The sequence below is a fragment of the Oncorhynchus mykiss genome, chromosome 12 (genome assembly GCF_057628025.1).
Source record: "Oncorhynchus mykiss isolate SJ-2025 chromosome 12, ASM5762802v1, whole genome shotgun sequence".
NCBI lineage: Eukaryota > Metazoa > Chordata > Actinopteri > Salmoniformes > Salmonidae > Oncorhynchus > Oncorhynchus mykiss.
In genome coordinates, this window is record NC_143033.1 from 39,060,230 (window position 1) to 39,076,563 (window position 16,334).

Below are 16,334 nucleotides of genomic sequence, written 5' to 3' on the forward strand. Positions count from 1 at the left end.
CAGGGCGCCAGTGGCGAATTTGCCAATCTTGGTGTTCTCTGGCAAATGCCAAACGTCCTGCACGGTGTTGGGCTGTAAGCACAACCCCCACCTGTGGACGTCGGGCCCTCATACCACCCAAATGGAGTCTGTTTCTGACCTTTTAGGCAGACACGTGCACATTTGTGGCCTGCTGGAGGTCATTTTGCAGGGCTCTGGCAGTGCTCCTCCTGCTCCTCCTTGCACAAAGGCAGAGGTAGCGGTCCTGCTGCTGGGTTGTTGCCCTCCTACGGCCTCCTCCACGTCTCCTGATGTACCATTTGCACAACAGCATGTGAAATGTATTGTCAATCAGTGTTGCTTCCTAAGTGGACAGTTTGATTTCACAGAAGTGTGATTGACTTGGAGTTACATTGTGTTGTTTAAGTGTTCCCTTTATTTTTTTGAGCAGTGTATATCAATGCTGGGACCACAGTTAAAATTATGAATTGCTTGTAATGATGTAGACTATTCAAGCTACTCGGGGCTATTCAGATACATTCATACAGTATACTGTAGTATTACACAACATAGAGATCAATTTTGTTTCCACTCTGATGGAAAATGCACAAAGATGATATAATGTAGAAGTGAATGAAAGTCCAGTCAGATATGAGTCATCTACTTTGCTGGAATAGAGTGAGTGAGTCAGAGAGAGCTCACCCAACCTGCAAGTAATCACCTCCTTTCACAGCTAAGGGTCTCTATCTCTCTCAATTAAATTAAATTCAATTCAAGGGCTTTACTGGCATGGGAAACATATGTTAACATTGCCAAAGCAAGTGAAGTAGATAATAAACAAAAGTGAAATAAACAATAAAAAGTAATAGTAAACATTACACTCACAGAAGTTCCAAAAGAATAAAGACATTTCAAATATCATATTATGTCTATGTACAGTGTTGTAACGATATGCAAATAGTTAAAGTACAAAAGGGAAAATAAATAAATATGGGTTTTATTTACAATGGTGTTTGTTCTTCACTGGTTGCCCTTTTCTTGTGGCAACAGGTCACAAATCTTGCTGCTGTGATGGCACGTGGTATTTCACCCAGTAGATATGGAAGTTTATCAAAATTGTTTTTGTTTTATTTAAATTCTTTGTGGGTCTGTGTAATCTGAGGGAAATATGTGTCTCTAATATGGTCATACATTTGGCAGGAGGTTAGGAAGCGCGGCTCAGTTTCCACCTCATTTTGTGGGCAGTGTGCACATAGCCTGTCTTCTCTTGAGAGCCAGGTCTGCCTACAGCTGCCTTTCTCAATAGCAAGGCTATGCTCACTGAGACTGTACATAGTCAAAGCTTTCCTTAATTTTGGGTCAGTCACAGTGGTCAGGTATTCTGCCACTGTGTACTCTCTGTTTATGGCCAAATAGTATTCTAGTTTGCTCAGTTTTTTTGTTAATTCTTTCCAATGTGTCAAGTAATTATTTTTTGGTTTTCTCATGATTTGGTTGCGTCTAATTGTGTTGCTGTCCTGGGGCTCTGTGGGGTCTGTTTGTAAACAGCCCCAGGACCAGCTTTCTTAAGGGACTCTTCTCCAGGTTAATCTCTCTGTAGGTTAAGGCTTTGTTATGGAAGGTTTGGGAATTGCTTCCTTTTAAGTTATTCTAGAATTTAACGGCTCTTTTCTGGATTTACATAATTAGCGGGTATCGGCCTAATTCTGCTCTGCATGCATTATTTGGTGTTTTACGTTGCACACTGAGGATATTTCTGCAGAATTCTGCATGCAGTTTGGCGTTTGTCCCATTTTGTGAGTTCTTGGTTGGGGAACAGTCCCCAGACCTCACAACCATAAAGGGCAATGGGTTCTATAACGGATTCAAGTATTTTTTGCCAGATCCTAATTGGTATGTTGAATTTTATGTTCCTTTTGATGGCATAGAAGGCCCTTCTTGCCTTGTCTCTCAGCTCGTTCACAGCTTTGTGAAAGTTACCTGTGGCGCTGATGTTTAGGCCGAGGTATATATCGTTTTTTGTGTGCTCTAGGGCAAAGGTGTCTAGAAGGAATTTGTATTTTTGGTCCTGGTGACTGGACCTTTTTTGGAACACAATTATTTTTGTCTTATTGAGATTTACTTTCAGGGCCCAGGTCTGACGCTGTAGGCCCTCCTTGGTTGGTGTCACGTTCTGACCTTAGTTCCTTTGTTTTGTCTTTGTTTTAGTATGGTCAGGGCATGAGTTGGGGTGGGTAGACTATTTTTATTTTTCTATGTTGGTTTTTGAGTTTGGACTGGTATAGTTCTCAATCAGAGGCAGGTGTCGTTAGTTGTCTCTGATTGAGAATCATACTTAATGGCCTCCCGGGTGGCGCAGTGGTTAAGGGTGCTGTACTGCAGTGCCAGCTGTGCCACCAGAGACCCTGGGTTTGCGCCCAGGCTCTGTCGTAACCGGCCGCGACCGGGAGGTCCGTGGGGCGTCGCACAATTGGCCTAGCATCGTCCGGGTTAGGGAGGGTTTGGCTGGTAGGGATATCCTTGTCTCATCGCGCACCAGCGACTCCCGTGGCGGGCCGGGCGCAGTGCACGCTAACCAGGGTTGCCAGGTGCACAGTGTTTCCTCTGACACATTGGTGCGGCTGGCTTCCGGGTTGGATGCAAGCTGTGTTAAGAAGCAGTGCGGCTTGGTTGGGTTGTGTATCGGAGGACGCATTACTTTCAACCTTCATCTCTCCCGAGCCCGTATGGCAGTTGCAGCGATGAGACAAGAAAGTAGCTACTAAAACAATTGGATACCACGAATTCGGAGAGAAAAAGGGCAAACTTTTTTTTTTAAAGAGAATCATACTTTTTAGCCTTTTTTCACCTGTATTTCGTGGGTGTTTATTTTCTGTTTTGTGTGCCATCACTAGACAGGACTGTTTTGTTTGTTCGTTCTTCATAGTTGTTATTTTGTTTCGTGTTCAGTTTTGATTATATTAAAAATCATGAACACTTACCACACTGCACCTTGGTCCTCACCTTCTTCCACCGACGACGGCCGTTACAGTTGGTGACAGTAGACATTTGACTTCTGATTCTAGTACGGTGAGGCCGGGTGCTGCAGACTGTTCTAGTGCCCTCACCAATTCATTGATATATATAGTTGAAGTCGGAAGTTTACATACACCTTAGCCAAATACATTGAAACTCAGTTTTTCACAATTCCTGACATTTAATCCTAGTAACAATTATCTGTCTTAGGTCAGTTAGAATAATAGTTGAGAGAATGATTTATTTCTGCTTTTATTTCTTTAATCACATTTCCAGCGGGTCAGAAGTTTACATATACTCAATTAGTATTTGGTAGCATTGTCTTTAAATAGTTTAACTTGGGTCAAACGTTTCGGGTATCCTTCCACAAGTTGGGTGAATTTTGGCCCATTCCTCCTGACAGAGCTGGTGTAACTGAGTCAGGTTTGTAGGCCTTCTTGCTCGCCCTAGCCTTTTCAGTTCTGCCCACAAATTTTCTATAGGATTGAGGTCAGGGCTTTGTGATGGCCACTCCAATACCTTGACTTTGTTGTCCTTAAGCCATTTTGCCACAACTTTGGAAGTATGCTTGGGGTCATTGTTCATTTGGAAGACTAATTTGCGACCAAGCCTTAACTTCCTGACTGATGTCTTGAGATGTTGCTTCAATATATGCACATCATTTTTCTTCTCATGATGCCATATATTTTGTGAAGTGCACCAGTCCCTCCTGCAGCAAAACACCCCCACAACATGATGCTGCCACCCCTGTGCTTCACTGTTGGGATGGTGTTCTTCAGCTTGCAAGCTTTCCCCTTTTTCCTCCGAACATAACGATGGTCATTATGACCAAACAATTCTATTTTTGTTTCATCAGAGCAGAGGACATTTCTCCAAATAGTACGATCTTTGTCCCCATGTGCAGTTGCAAACTGTAGTCAGGCTTTTTAAATTGCAGTTTTGGAGCAGTGGCTTCTTCCTTGCTGAGCGGCCTTTCAGGTTATGTCGATATAGGACTCGTTTTACTGTGGATATAGGTACTCTTTTACCTGTTTCCTCCAGCATCTTCACAAGGTCCTTTGCTTTTGTTCTGGGATTGATTTGCACTTTTCGTACCAAAGTACGTTCATCTCTTGGAGACAGAACACGTGTCCTTTCTGAGCGGCATGATGGCTGCGTGGTCCCATGGTGTTTATACTTTACTATACTCCCATGGTGTTTATACTTACTGTTGTTTGTACAGATGAACGTGGTACCTTCAGGCGTTTGGAAATTGCTCTCAAGGATGAACCAGACTTGTGAAGGTCTAGAATTCTTTCTGGGGACTTGGCTGATTTTTTTTTATTTTCCCATGATGTCAAGCAAAGAGGCACTGAGTTTGAAGGTAGGCTTTGAAATAGATCCACACGTACACCTCCAATTGGCTGAAATTATGTCAATTGGCCTATCAGAAGCTTCTAAAGCCATGACATAATTTTCTGGAATTTTCCAAGCTGTTTAAAGGCACAGTCAACTTAGTGTATGTAAACTTCTGACCCACTGGAATTGTGATACAGTGAATTATAAGTGAAATAATCTGTCTGTAAACAATTGTTGGAAAAATTACTTGTGTCATGCACAAAGTAACCGACTTGCCAAAGCTATAGTTTGTTAACAATGAATTTGTGGAGTGGTTGAAAAACGAGTTTTAATGACTCCAACCTAAGTGTATGTAAACTTCCGACTTCAACTGTATGTTGAAGTGGGCGGGGGGGGGTCTTAAACTGCATCCCTGTCTCACCCCAAGGCCCCGTGGAAGGAAATATGTCTGTTTTTTGCCAATTTTAACCAATTTGTCTCCACTTTTGCGGATTGGGGTGAACAGTCCTTCTCTCTCTCTCTCTCTCTCTCTCTCTCTCTCTCTCTCTCTCTCTCTCTCTCTCTCTCTCTCTCTCTCTCTCTCTCTCTCTCTCTCTCTCTCTCTCTCTCTCTCTCTCTCTCTCTCTCTCTCTCTCTCTCTCTCTCTCTCTCTCTCTCCAATTCAAGGAGCTTTATTGGCTTGGGAAACATATGTTTGCATTGCCAAAGCAAGTGAAATGGATAAATAAAAGTGAATAGTAAATATTACCTCAAAAGTTCCAAAAAAGTAGAGACATTTCAAATGTCATATTATGTCTACAGTAGTAACTACAGTGTTGTAACAATTTGCAAATAGCTAAGTACAAAAGGGAACATAAATATGAGTTGTATTTAAAATGATGTTTGTTCTTCACTAGTTGCCCTTTTCTTGTGGCAACAGGTCATTCTCTTTCTCCTCTCTGGTGGATTGATTCACCTTGTTGGCTAACATCAGTGTTTACTGTTTTGCTGTTCTTTTTTGTTCCTTTTTGTTCTATTAGATTAGATTGGTAGGGAAGTTCAAAGACATGCCGCCTGCCAACAGTCCTCCGGTTACTACCTGAGAACTACATTTATTTAGCCGAATGATACCAGCTACAGTGCATTTGAAGATTATTCAGACCCTGTCATGGAGCGCATGTCGTTTGCCAACAATACTTTGACATATGGCGCCAAAGTTGAGTGTTTGTTTTGCACGCCAGTTACAGGATGTGCGTACAGGTGTGCCAAGCTTGTAGCATCATACCAAAGAAGACTCAAGGCTGTAATCGCTGCTAAAGGTGCTTCAACAAAGTACTGAGTAAAGAGTCTGAATACTTATGTAAATGTAATATTTCAGTTTCGTTTTGTTTTTTTTCATTTCTAAAAAACTGTTTTTGCTTTGTCATTATGGGGTATTGTGTGTAGATTGATGAGGGGGAAAAAGTCAAGGTGTCTGAATACTTTCCGAATGGACTGTATGTCAGATAATGTCAGAGAGTATCCAGTTGGTCAATGTAATGGTACTGTACAATTTGTTTGATTGTCCCATAGAAATAAATATACACTGACTATAGTATGGCTCATGCATATGTTTCTCTATTTACTTCAATTTGACTGAGTCATTGCATTGTGGTTTAGTGTGTAGGCTATATTTTTTTGGCTTAATTTTGTTTGCATAAGCCTCTTTGACTCTTATATTATAAACACAGATTTGATCTTACATGTGATCAGCCCTTCAGATAACTTTTGTTTTTCCAAAGCCCATTTGTCAATGTAAAGTGTCACAGTGTTCAAGCTTTTCCTCGTATGACATCTGATTCCCTTTTAGCTGTATTAAGTCAGTAAGTTGTATTCTTGTTTTTCCCTCTCAGAAAACTGACACTGTTACATTTCAAATGAAAGAGGTTTGTGGTTAGCTGGAAAGGCTGAATAATTTGGCGCACTGCTCTAGAAATATCTAATGCATGCGTAGGTGGAGTCAAAGCAATGGTATTGTTAAAGCTTTCCATGAAGCTTTAAATGCATTTATTTGCCCCAGACTTAAATTCAACCATCCCTTCTAAACTCAGGGAAGTGATAGAGCTTCTCTGCACATGACCAGATTGTCCATGTATTGATTTAATTTATGTGAAGCTATGCGCATAGACAGACAGGCAAACAGACAGCCAGATAGACAGCCAGCCAGACATACAGACAGATAGAGATTGACAGACTCACAGACACACAGAGAGCCAGCCAGCTGGCCAGATGGTTGGATGGATTTATGGTGAGCTTTATTAGATTGCATACAAAATCAATCATTTCCACCATGACAAATTCTACCTGTCAGTCCTCTTCCTATAGTTGAGAGAGAAAAAAGAGATTGTTTGTTAAGTGAAATTTGTCGTAATGTTAGCGGTTCACAGGGAGTGAGAAGGCTGGATTCCCTGTCTGTTTTTAGCCTATATGTGGAGAGGACTATAGACCATGAGGGCCACAGGCATGTATGGGGTTAGAATGCTATGCTTTATGACTCCAGGCAGCCAGATGAGATGACGCACTGTGAAAAGCCAAAATAACCCAAAGTTATTGGTGCTCATTATACATTTGTTTAGATCTTGTGTTCACCAGATAAGCATAGTTTTAAGTTGCAAGTTTTATTAGTTGTATGTACAGTTTACACATGGTACACCTTCCAACGAAATGCTTCCTTGCATGTTCCTTCTCAACAATTCAACAATAAGAAATAACAACAATAAGAAATAATAAAAGAGAGGAATACAAACAAAGTAAATGGCTCAGTAGAATTGAATAAATATTTTAGCATCAGTATAATACAGGAAGGCATCATTTATAGTACAATATTTACACATGCATCAGGAAAGGGGGGAGGGCATGTGTGCTAAGGTGTGGTGATTCAGTGGAGGAGGTCAGTCCAGTTCAAGTGTTAGTCTGATGGCTTGTAGATACAAGCAGGCTCAGAGACTGTTTCTATTAGACCTCATGCTCCGATACCATCTGCCCGACGGTAAGGGAGTGAACAGATCATGGCTGGGGTGCGTGTGGTCCTTCATGATGCTGTGGGATTTCTTTAGGCACTGTTTCAAGTAGATGTCCTGGATGGGAGAAAATAACATTGATGTGGATCCCTCAAATGTTAATGTGGATCGGGGCGTTCCCTCCTCTGCTTGCTGAAGTGAACAGTCAACTCCTTTGTTTTGCTGACGTAGAGGGAAATGTTGTTGTCATGGCTGCACAATGTCAGTTTACTTACCTCCATTATAGACTGACTCGTTGTTGTTGGTTATCAGGCCTACAACTGTGGTGTTGTCAGCAATGTTGATGATGGAGTTGGTGTCGTGCAAAGCCAGGCAGTCATAGGTGAACAGGGAGTACAGCAGAGGACTGAGGACACAACCCCAGTGGCCCCTTTTTTTTAAGTCAGTGTGGGTGATTCTCATGAAACCAACTGAAACCATGTTTGTGATGAATTCAGCTATATAGTCTCTAAAAAGCGTAAACAATTTACTATCATATTAAGGCTCACCATGTTTGATTTCTGGCTCTTTAACTTGCTTTGGGCTTAAATCTTATTTTAGTGTTTTTTAAATAAAATGTTTTCTCAAAATCTCATTACTGTAATGCGTCCAGGTCAATTTTGTAGGACTTCACATGCATTTAATTTATAAAAAGAACTAACATATTTAAAAAACCAATTAAATATTGTTTAAAGTGGTACAGTACATATTCAAAGACAGTTATCATTTCTGGGTATTCACATTACAAACTAGTCATATTTTAGAAACAAAACATGTGTCCAAGCCATGGTTCTCATTACTGTAGCATTTCTTCAAGTTCCTGTACAAGTTCAGTGTTTTTTGCTTATACATTTTTTTCGACCCATAATGCATTTCCAAGAAGAGAAGATCAAATATGTCTACAATTTACATTTGATAATTGCTCTCGTACACCCCATTTACTCATTTTATATTGTCATTACCATAACTGTGTAATACTTGATGTTTGAGCAAAGTTATTTATTTAACAATTTACAGTATAATAGATTAGAAAGAGTATGAGTTGATGATGTCATTTTTTTTGTTGCTGAGTCATAATTGCTTCTGCCATTGTTAGCAAAATTTGCGAAGGGCTTCTCATTACCGTATTGCCCATTTCTCATGACCGTTTCTCATTATGTGTGCAACAGATACACGCTAACCAAACAGCAGTTCTAGGTGCATGCACAATTTCATTAAAGGGTAACTACACCATTTTTGTTATTGTTGATTTTTCCCAGAAAAAAACATTGTCTCATGGTGTGATTTAAGCATTGTTAGCACATGCATTCCTTTTGTTTTTCTATTTGAAAAGTGTGATTTTGCTAGCGAAAACCTGAATATATATGTTTTTACCAACCCTGCCCCTTTCACGACACTTTCACATTTCACCAATGCTAAAAAAGAATCTGGGGGAAACACTGAGTTACCATTTATAATTTAGAGACTTTTAAAAGGCACATTACACTTAAAATCTAAAGTTGTATGATGTTGTCAGAACTCAAAGTGGTCTTCTGTTAACAAATGTCCCCATCCTAGACCATCTGTTTTGCTACTCATTCACTCAGCCTATTGAGTCCACTAGTCTCATTCACACAGAACTACCCTACGCCTCCAGGTGACTAGTGAGGTCGGCCGCCCCACAACCTGCCCACTCGGCCCCTTCCCCTCGTCCCTTCTCCAGACCATCACTGGAGACATTCTCCCATTCCTCACTTCCCTCAGCGACTCATCCCTGACAATTGGCTATGTCCCCTCTGACTTCAAAATGGCCGAGTTGCTTCCCTACTAAAGAAACCAATACTCGACTTATCTGACGTCAAAAACTACAGACCTGTATCCCTTCTTTCTTTTCTTTCTAAAACACTTAAGCTTGCTGTCTCTGATTAACTTTCTCGTTATCTCTCTCGGTACGATCTTCTTGACCCTAACCAGTCATGCTTTAAGACGGGTCACTCAACTGAGACTGCTCTTCTCTGTGTCACGGAGGCTCTCCGCACTGCCAAGCTGACACTCTCTCTCCTCTGTTCTCATCCTCCTAGATATATCCGCTGCCTTCGACACTGTGAATCATCAGATCCTCCTCTCCGCCCTCTCAGGGCTGGACGTCTCAGGCGCTGCACACTCTTGGATTGCATCCTACCTGGCAGGCTGCTCCTACCAGGTGATGTGGAGAGGATCTGTGTCTGCACCATGTACTCTCACCACTGGTTTCCCCCAGGGCTCAGTTCTAGGACCTGCTTTCTATACACCAAGTCACTTGTCTCCGTCGTATCCTCACATGGTCTCTCCTATCATTGCTATGCGGATGACACTCAACTACTTTTCTCTTTCCCCCTTCTGACACCCCGGTGGCGACACGCATCTCTGCGTGCCTGGCTGAAATCTCAACTTGGATGTTGGCCCACCACCTCAAGCTCAACCTCGACAAGACAGAACTGCTCTTACTCCCAGAGAAGGCCTGCCCGCTCAAAGTCCTCTCCATCATGGTTGACAAATCCACAGTGTCGCCCTCCCAGAATGCAAAGAACCTTGGTGTAACCTGTCGTTCTCTGTAAACATCAAAGCAGTGACCCGCTCCTGCAGGTTCATGCTCTACAACATCCGTAGAGTACAACCCTACCTCACACAGGAAGCGGCGCAGGGTCCTAATCTAGGCACTTGTCCTCTCCCGTCGGACTACTGCAACTCGCTGTTGGTTGGGCTCCCCGCTTGTGCCATCAAACCCCTGCAACTTATCCAGAACGAAGCAGCCCGCCTAGTTTTCAACCTTCCCAAGTTCTCTTATGTCACTCCGCTCCTCTGCACACTCCACTGCCTTCTAGTCTAAGCTCGCATCCACTACACGACCATGGTGCTTACCCACGGAACAGCAAGAGGAACTGCCCCTCCCTACCTTCAGGTTATGCTCAAACCCTACCCCCCAATGCCACCTCAGGTCTCTTGGCCCACCCACCCCTACTTTCTACGCCTGTGATATGTGGTTGTCCAACCTAGCTCTTAAGATGAATTCACTAACTAACTGTAAGTCGCTCTGGATAAGAGCATCTGCTAAATCACTCAAATGTAAATGTAAAATGTAGATTCAGCTGTATGCAATCCAAAATTAATGGTAAAGACTATACTTCTTGATGATATATTAGATTGTAAACAGTCATGGTCAAAACATATTTATTCTATTGTATTAAAGATGGGGATAGGTTTGTATGTGATAAATAGATGCTCTGCTTTTTTAACCTTACATGCAACCAAACAAGTCCTGCAAGCTTTGGTTTTGTTGCATCTTGACCATTGCACAGTTGTATGGTCAGGTGCGGCAAAAAAGGATCTAGAAAAGCTGCATCTGGCCCAGAACAGAGAAGCACGCCTCAAATGTACATAGAGGGCCAATGTCAATAACATGCAGGTTAATCTCTCCTGGGTCAAAGTGGAGGAGAGATTGATTGCATCAATGCTTGTCTTTGTAAGAAGTATTGATGTTGAAGTTGTCTGTTCAGCCAGTTAACACACAGCTCAAGACCTACACATACCCACAAGACACGCAATCAGGGTTCTCTTCACAGTCCCCAAGTCCAGAACAGAGGCTGGGAGACGCAGAGTACTGTATAAAGCAATGACTACATGGAAATCTCCATCTCAGGTAACTCAGGCAAGCAATAAAATCAGTAAAAAAAGATAAAACATAACCTCATGGAACAATGCAGACTGTGAAGAGACACACACACACACACACAGACTCAACACAGACTCAACAGCCTTTGTTTCTCAAATGACTGCCTCGCCTGGTTCACCAACTACTTCTCTGATAGAGTTCAGTGGGTCAAATCGGAGGACCTGTTGTCCGGACCTCTGGCAGTCTCTATGGGGGTGCCACACTGTTCAATTCTCGGGCCGACTCTTTTCTATGTATACATCAATGATGTTGCTCTTGCTGCTGGGGATTCTCTGATCCACCTCTACGCAGACGACACCATTCTGTATACTACTGGCCCTTCTTTGGACACTATGTTAACTAACCTCCAGACGAGCTTCAATGCCATACAACTCCCCTTCCGTGGCCTCCAACTGCTCTTAATTGCAAGTAAAACTAAATGCATGCTCTTCAACCGATCGCTGCCCGCACCTGCCCGCCCGTCTAGTATCACTACTCTGTACTGTTCTGAGAATATGTGGACAACTACAAATACCTAGGTGTCTGGTTAGACTGTATACTCTCCTTCCAGACTCACATCAAGCTTCTCCATTCTAAAATTAAATCTAGAATCGGCTTCCTATTTCACAACAAAGCATCCTTCACTCATGCTGCCAAACATACCCTCGTAAAACGGACTATCCTACTGATCATCGACTTCGGCAATGTAGTTTACAAAATAGCCTTCCACACTCTACTCAGCAAATTGGATGCAGTCTATCACAGTGCCATCCGTTTTGTCACCAAAGCACCATATACTACCCACCACTGCGTCCTGTATGCTCTCGTTGGCTGGCCCTCACTTCATATTCTCACTGGTCACCATAGCAGCACCCACCTGTAGCATGCGCTCCATCAGGTATATCTCACTGGTCACCCCCAAAGCCAACTCCTCTTTGGCTGCCTTTCCTTCCAGTTCTCTGCTGCCAATGACTGGAACAAATTGCAAATATCACTGAATCTGGAGACTCATATTTCCCTCACTAACTTTAAGCATCAGCTGTCAGAGCAGCATACAGATCATTGCACCTGTACATAGCCATCTGTAAATAGCCCACCCAACTACCTCATCCCCATATTGTTATTTATTTTTTTGTTCCTTTGCACCCCAGTATCTCTACTTGCACATTCGTCTTCTGCTCATCTATCACTCCAGTGTTTAATTGCTGAGTTGTAATTGTTTCGCCACTATGGCCTATTTATTGCCTTACCTCCCTAGTCTTACTTCATTTGCACACACTGTATATAGACTTTTATATTGTGTTACTGACTGTACGTTTGTTTATCCCATGTGTAACTCGGTGTTGTTTGCGTCGCACTGCTTTGCTTTATCTTGGCCAGGTCGCAGTTGTAAATGAGAACTTGTTCTCAACTAGCCTACCTGGTTAAATAAAGGAGATGCATATATTATTTTTTAAAGACTAGAGAATAAAATAAAATAAACACACACACACACCCGTACACACTGACACACATACTCTACACAGACTCACACATTATTCTTAGTATTATTAATTTCTTTCTTCTTCTCTCTATTCTCTTTCTTATAAATGTTACAAATATTTGTATTGTTCTTTAGTCGTAGTGTTCTTCGTTTAGGTTTGTGTTGCAGATCCTGTCCATTAGTGTTCTGTATTTTGTTATGTTCCATGTTTTGTGTGGCGCTCAGGAAGAATAGCTGCTGCTTCATCAACAGCCAATGTCCCCCCCAAAAAATTATGAATCACTAGAGGTTGAGGCATAAAGCATGATGTTTTAATTGTTGGCATGCATAGTGGACTCTTCTTGACATTACACTACTTTTACACTAGAAACATTGATATAAACTGTGTTAAAGGGGCATTACACAAAACAATTCAAAGATTAATTGTCAAGATGAATACAAGATGATGCCGAACCTTTGGTGGTTTACACACTAGATTGCTGGGAGTTATACTGTATATAGAGTGTGCGACTCTTTTTATTTTTGATAACCTACAGCTTACTCGCTGTTAGTCAGCACCTGTACTAACTTTTAGTGTGTGTGCCAAATCATGCTTTTCACAAGATAAATACACACCCCATGCCATTGATTGTGTAGAGCCAGCTGTATGCCTCAACACCAACAGGAAAAGATGAACACCATATAATTTCCAGATCTTATATGGTGCTTATCGTTTTCATTTATTTGTATTTTCTTTGCATATGTTTATCTACACAATGAATGGCTTGGGATGTGGACTTAAAGGGGTAGTTCCCACAAATTAAGAAAATGCATATTGGCTTCCTTACCCTGTACACAGTCCATGAATGAGTTAAGACAGCAATTCATGCTTGGGTTTTCTTTAGCTTGTCACTGTCTCCAACTTTTTAGCATTTATAGCACGAAACCAATGTAAGTGAATACTTTTCTCATTTCATTTACAAATCATCTTAAAGGAGCTATGCAATACATTTTTGACACTTTGGGATGATTTGGAGATGGAATGTGGAAATGCTTATATCGGGGATATCCACTTGCATTGGTTTTGTGCTTTAAATGCTAAAAGAAAACTAAGCATGGATTGCTGTCTTACCTTGTCCATCGACTGCTTACAGGGTAAGAAAACCAATGTACTGTACCAATGTCATTTTGTAATTCGGGTGACCTATGCCCATAAGACTACTTTTGAGGTATGAAAGATCTAACAAACATAACATTTGAGTGTAATGCCACTTTAGGGATTGTGTAATAATGAGGTAGTCTAACAAACAGAACAATTGGATTAATCTAAACGTGGTGTTATTAAGATTGGCAGATAAGGAAAGAAGAGGGCTGCATCAAAAGCATCGAGAGCAACTGTACAGAAATCCAGAGCTGCTTGAGGAGTACAGGAGAAAGGAAAGAGAGGAAAATTGCAGACAAGAGTGTTATTGAGACCTTTTATTTAATTAGGCAAGTCAGTTAAGAACAAATTATTACTTACAATGACATCCTAGGAACAGTGGGTTAACTTCCATGTTCAGAGGCAGAACGACAGATTTTTACCCTGTCAGCTCGGTGATTCGATCTAGCAACCTTTCAGTTACTGGCCCAACGCTCAAACCACTAAGCTACCTGCCGCCCCTTACAGAAAGGTTTGGTAACAATGCACATTACAATGCTTTTATATACCCGTGTTGTAACCAGGGCTCTAAATGACACATTTTCATTGGTAACAGTGGTTTTCATTGGTAGAAAAATTAGGAGCACAACATAATATTAGATTTTTAAATTGATTGAGATGTAGGCAACATTAGGCCTATGTGAATCCTACTTACTTTTTAAGCCCTTCCCCTGAAGAAAATATAAATGTTCCTTTCTTTCTGTGCCAACAAATGTTTGCATATACTAGTAAAGTTACCAGGTTGTTAGTATGGCTGCACAATATGGGTAAATAATCTACTTGCGATTTTTATACCAAAGATTATTATTTGACTTGCAATATAGATCAAAACACTTGGATGAACTGTTGGAATCATAGAAATAGAAGGATTATTCTAATCCTATGGTTGGTGTTATTTGGCATGACCTCAAATTCAAAAGCCAATTAGGAGTTATGACAGCGTAGGAACTAAAGTGTTGGTCGGTGTTTAATCACATTCGAATAGCATTTAGGCAAACATTTTAGAATAGGCTAACTGATTCAGAAAATACCGTTGCACAAACAACATGCTGATTTGGGGCGGCAGGTAGCTGTGCTGGGTGGCGGTGGGGAATTAGTTAATATGGTTAAAAATGATATTTTTTGCTCTTGATGAAGTCCTGTTTGCTCATTTGATCATTACCATCATGCGGTCTCTACCGCAACATGGATCTCATTACTGAAATGCGTCATCAATGATAAAATATTCCTTGAATAATATGACACAATTAAAAATATTTAAGCTGTGCATAAAATGGGTCATTTGTGTACTTTTTATATTAATAAACATAAATAAATATAAAAAAACAGGTTATGAACATGCCACGTGTTACAGTAATGAGATTTAAATGAAAATATACTTAATACCAAAATTTCATATTTTTTTATGAAATATTGTTGTAGTAACCTTGCTATGGGTTTTTTCAAACTCTACAAGTGTTTACGGTAATGAGATTGTTCTGTGCACAGTCTTGGAAATCTGAACAGTTAAGATAATTTAACATGGACAATAATTTGAGATGGTATTTTATCCATAACAAAATAAAAATAAATTGCCTTTGTCTTTTCAAAATTTACCAAGAGTAATACCAAGTTTGTGAGAATCACCAATGTGGAGGAGGTGTTGTTGTCAATCCTCACAGCCTGTGGTTTGCCCATCAGGAAGTCCAGGATCAACAATAGTGTTGAATGCTGAACGGTAGTCAGTGAACATCATTTGCATATATACACAGTAGGTGTTCATCTTGTGCTATAGCATGTGCTATTCTAAGCGTAAAAGTGGAGACAGACCATAGCTTGAGGAAAGTGAGATAGATGGAGTACATGGACTTCAACAGACAGATATGAACAGGCATAATATACTGTAGAATATACTGTATCTTTCTAAAGAATATCATAGTAGCATTTTGGCAGCAAAAATGTAGAATGGTGTATTTTCCTAAACAGTAATCATATAGCATTTGTGAGGAATAATCTGTTGAAGCCTTGCACTTACAGAGCACCTTCATCATGTGGCAAAAACAATGCAACACCACAACAGTGAGGAACACGCCAACATTTCTGACTGCAGAATCACGAGACCAAAGTGTGCCTGTGTGTGTCTCTGTGTCTGTGTCTGTCTGCGTCAGTGTGTGTGCAGGCCAACCTTTCTCCACAACCAAATGTGCCTAATTTGCTGAAAATTCTGTATGCTAAGTAGTGTAATTCTTTAAGGACCATTAGAGCAAGGCTGGAACTTGCGTATGCTGACTACTCTATCAAAGACACAGTTCACCCCACAAAGACATAGTAGTTCACCCTACAACTTCCCAATACACTCTCCAAGATCTACCAGTGCTTATTCTAAATTAATTATCTTGTGTGTGTCACTGTAAAACAACACCATCAGTCAGCCATGCAGCACAGCCCCACACTGAGATCATGGGGCAATTTTAGAGAAATAAAATTAGATAAAATATGAATGAGATACAGATGACTGAAAATGCTCGAGATCGCTGATCCATGCCAGTGTGCTTTTTTCCTTTCTTTTAAAGGACGTATAAATAATAAAGAGGGCTGTGCAAATTGCATTTTATGTGAATGTGGGTGGCTTCCTCTAAGTAGGACTCGCTAAATGCCTTTAAATGTTTTTTT

The 16,334-nt window shown here is 41.0% G+C and overlaps 1 protein-coding gene across 19 annotated transcripts in view; it reads left to right on the forward strand.

Annotated features, from left to right (window-relative positions):
- The window catches only part of LOC110537565 (transcriptional regulator Erg), a 99,874-nt gene that overhangs the window by 20,563 nt on the left and 62,977 nt on the right, over positions 1–16,334 (forward strand). For 5 of the 19 annotated variants that reach the window (XM_090192445.1, XM_036937519.2, XM_090192437.1 and 2 more), the window contains exon 2: positions 9,410–9,531. The exons of the other annotated variants lie outside the window; for them this stretch is intronic. The gene's annotated coding sequence lies outside the window, so the exon portion shown is untranslated. The remainder of the gene's footprint in view (positions 1–9,409; positions 9,532–16,334) is intronic. 19 annotated transcript variants of the gene reach the window in all.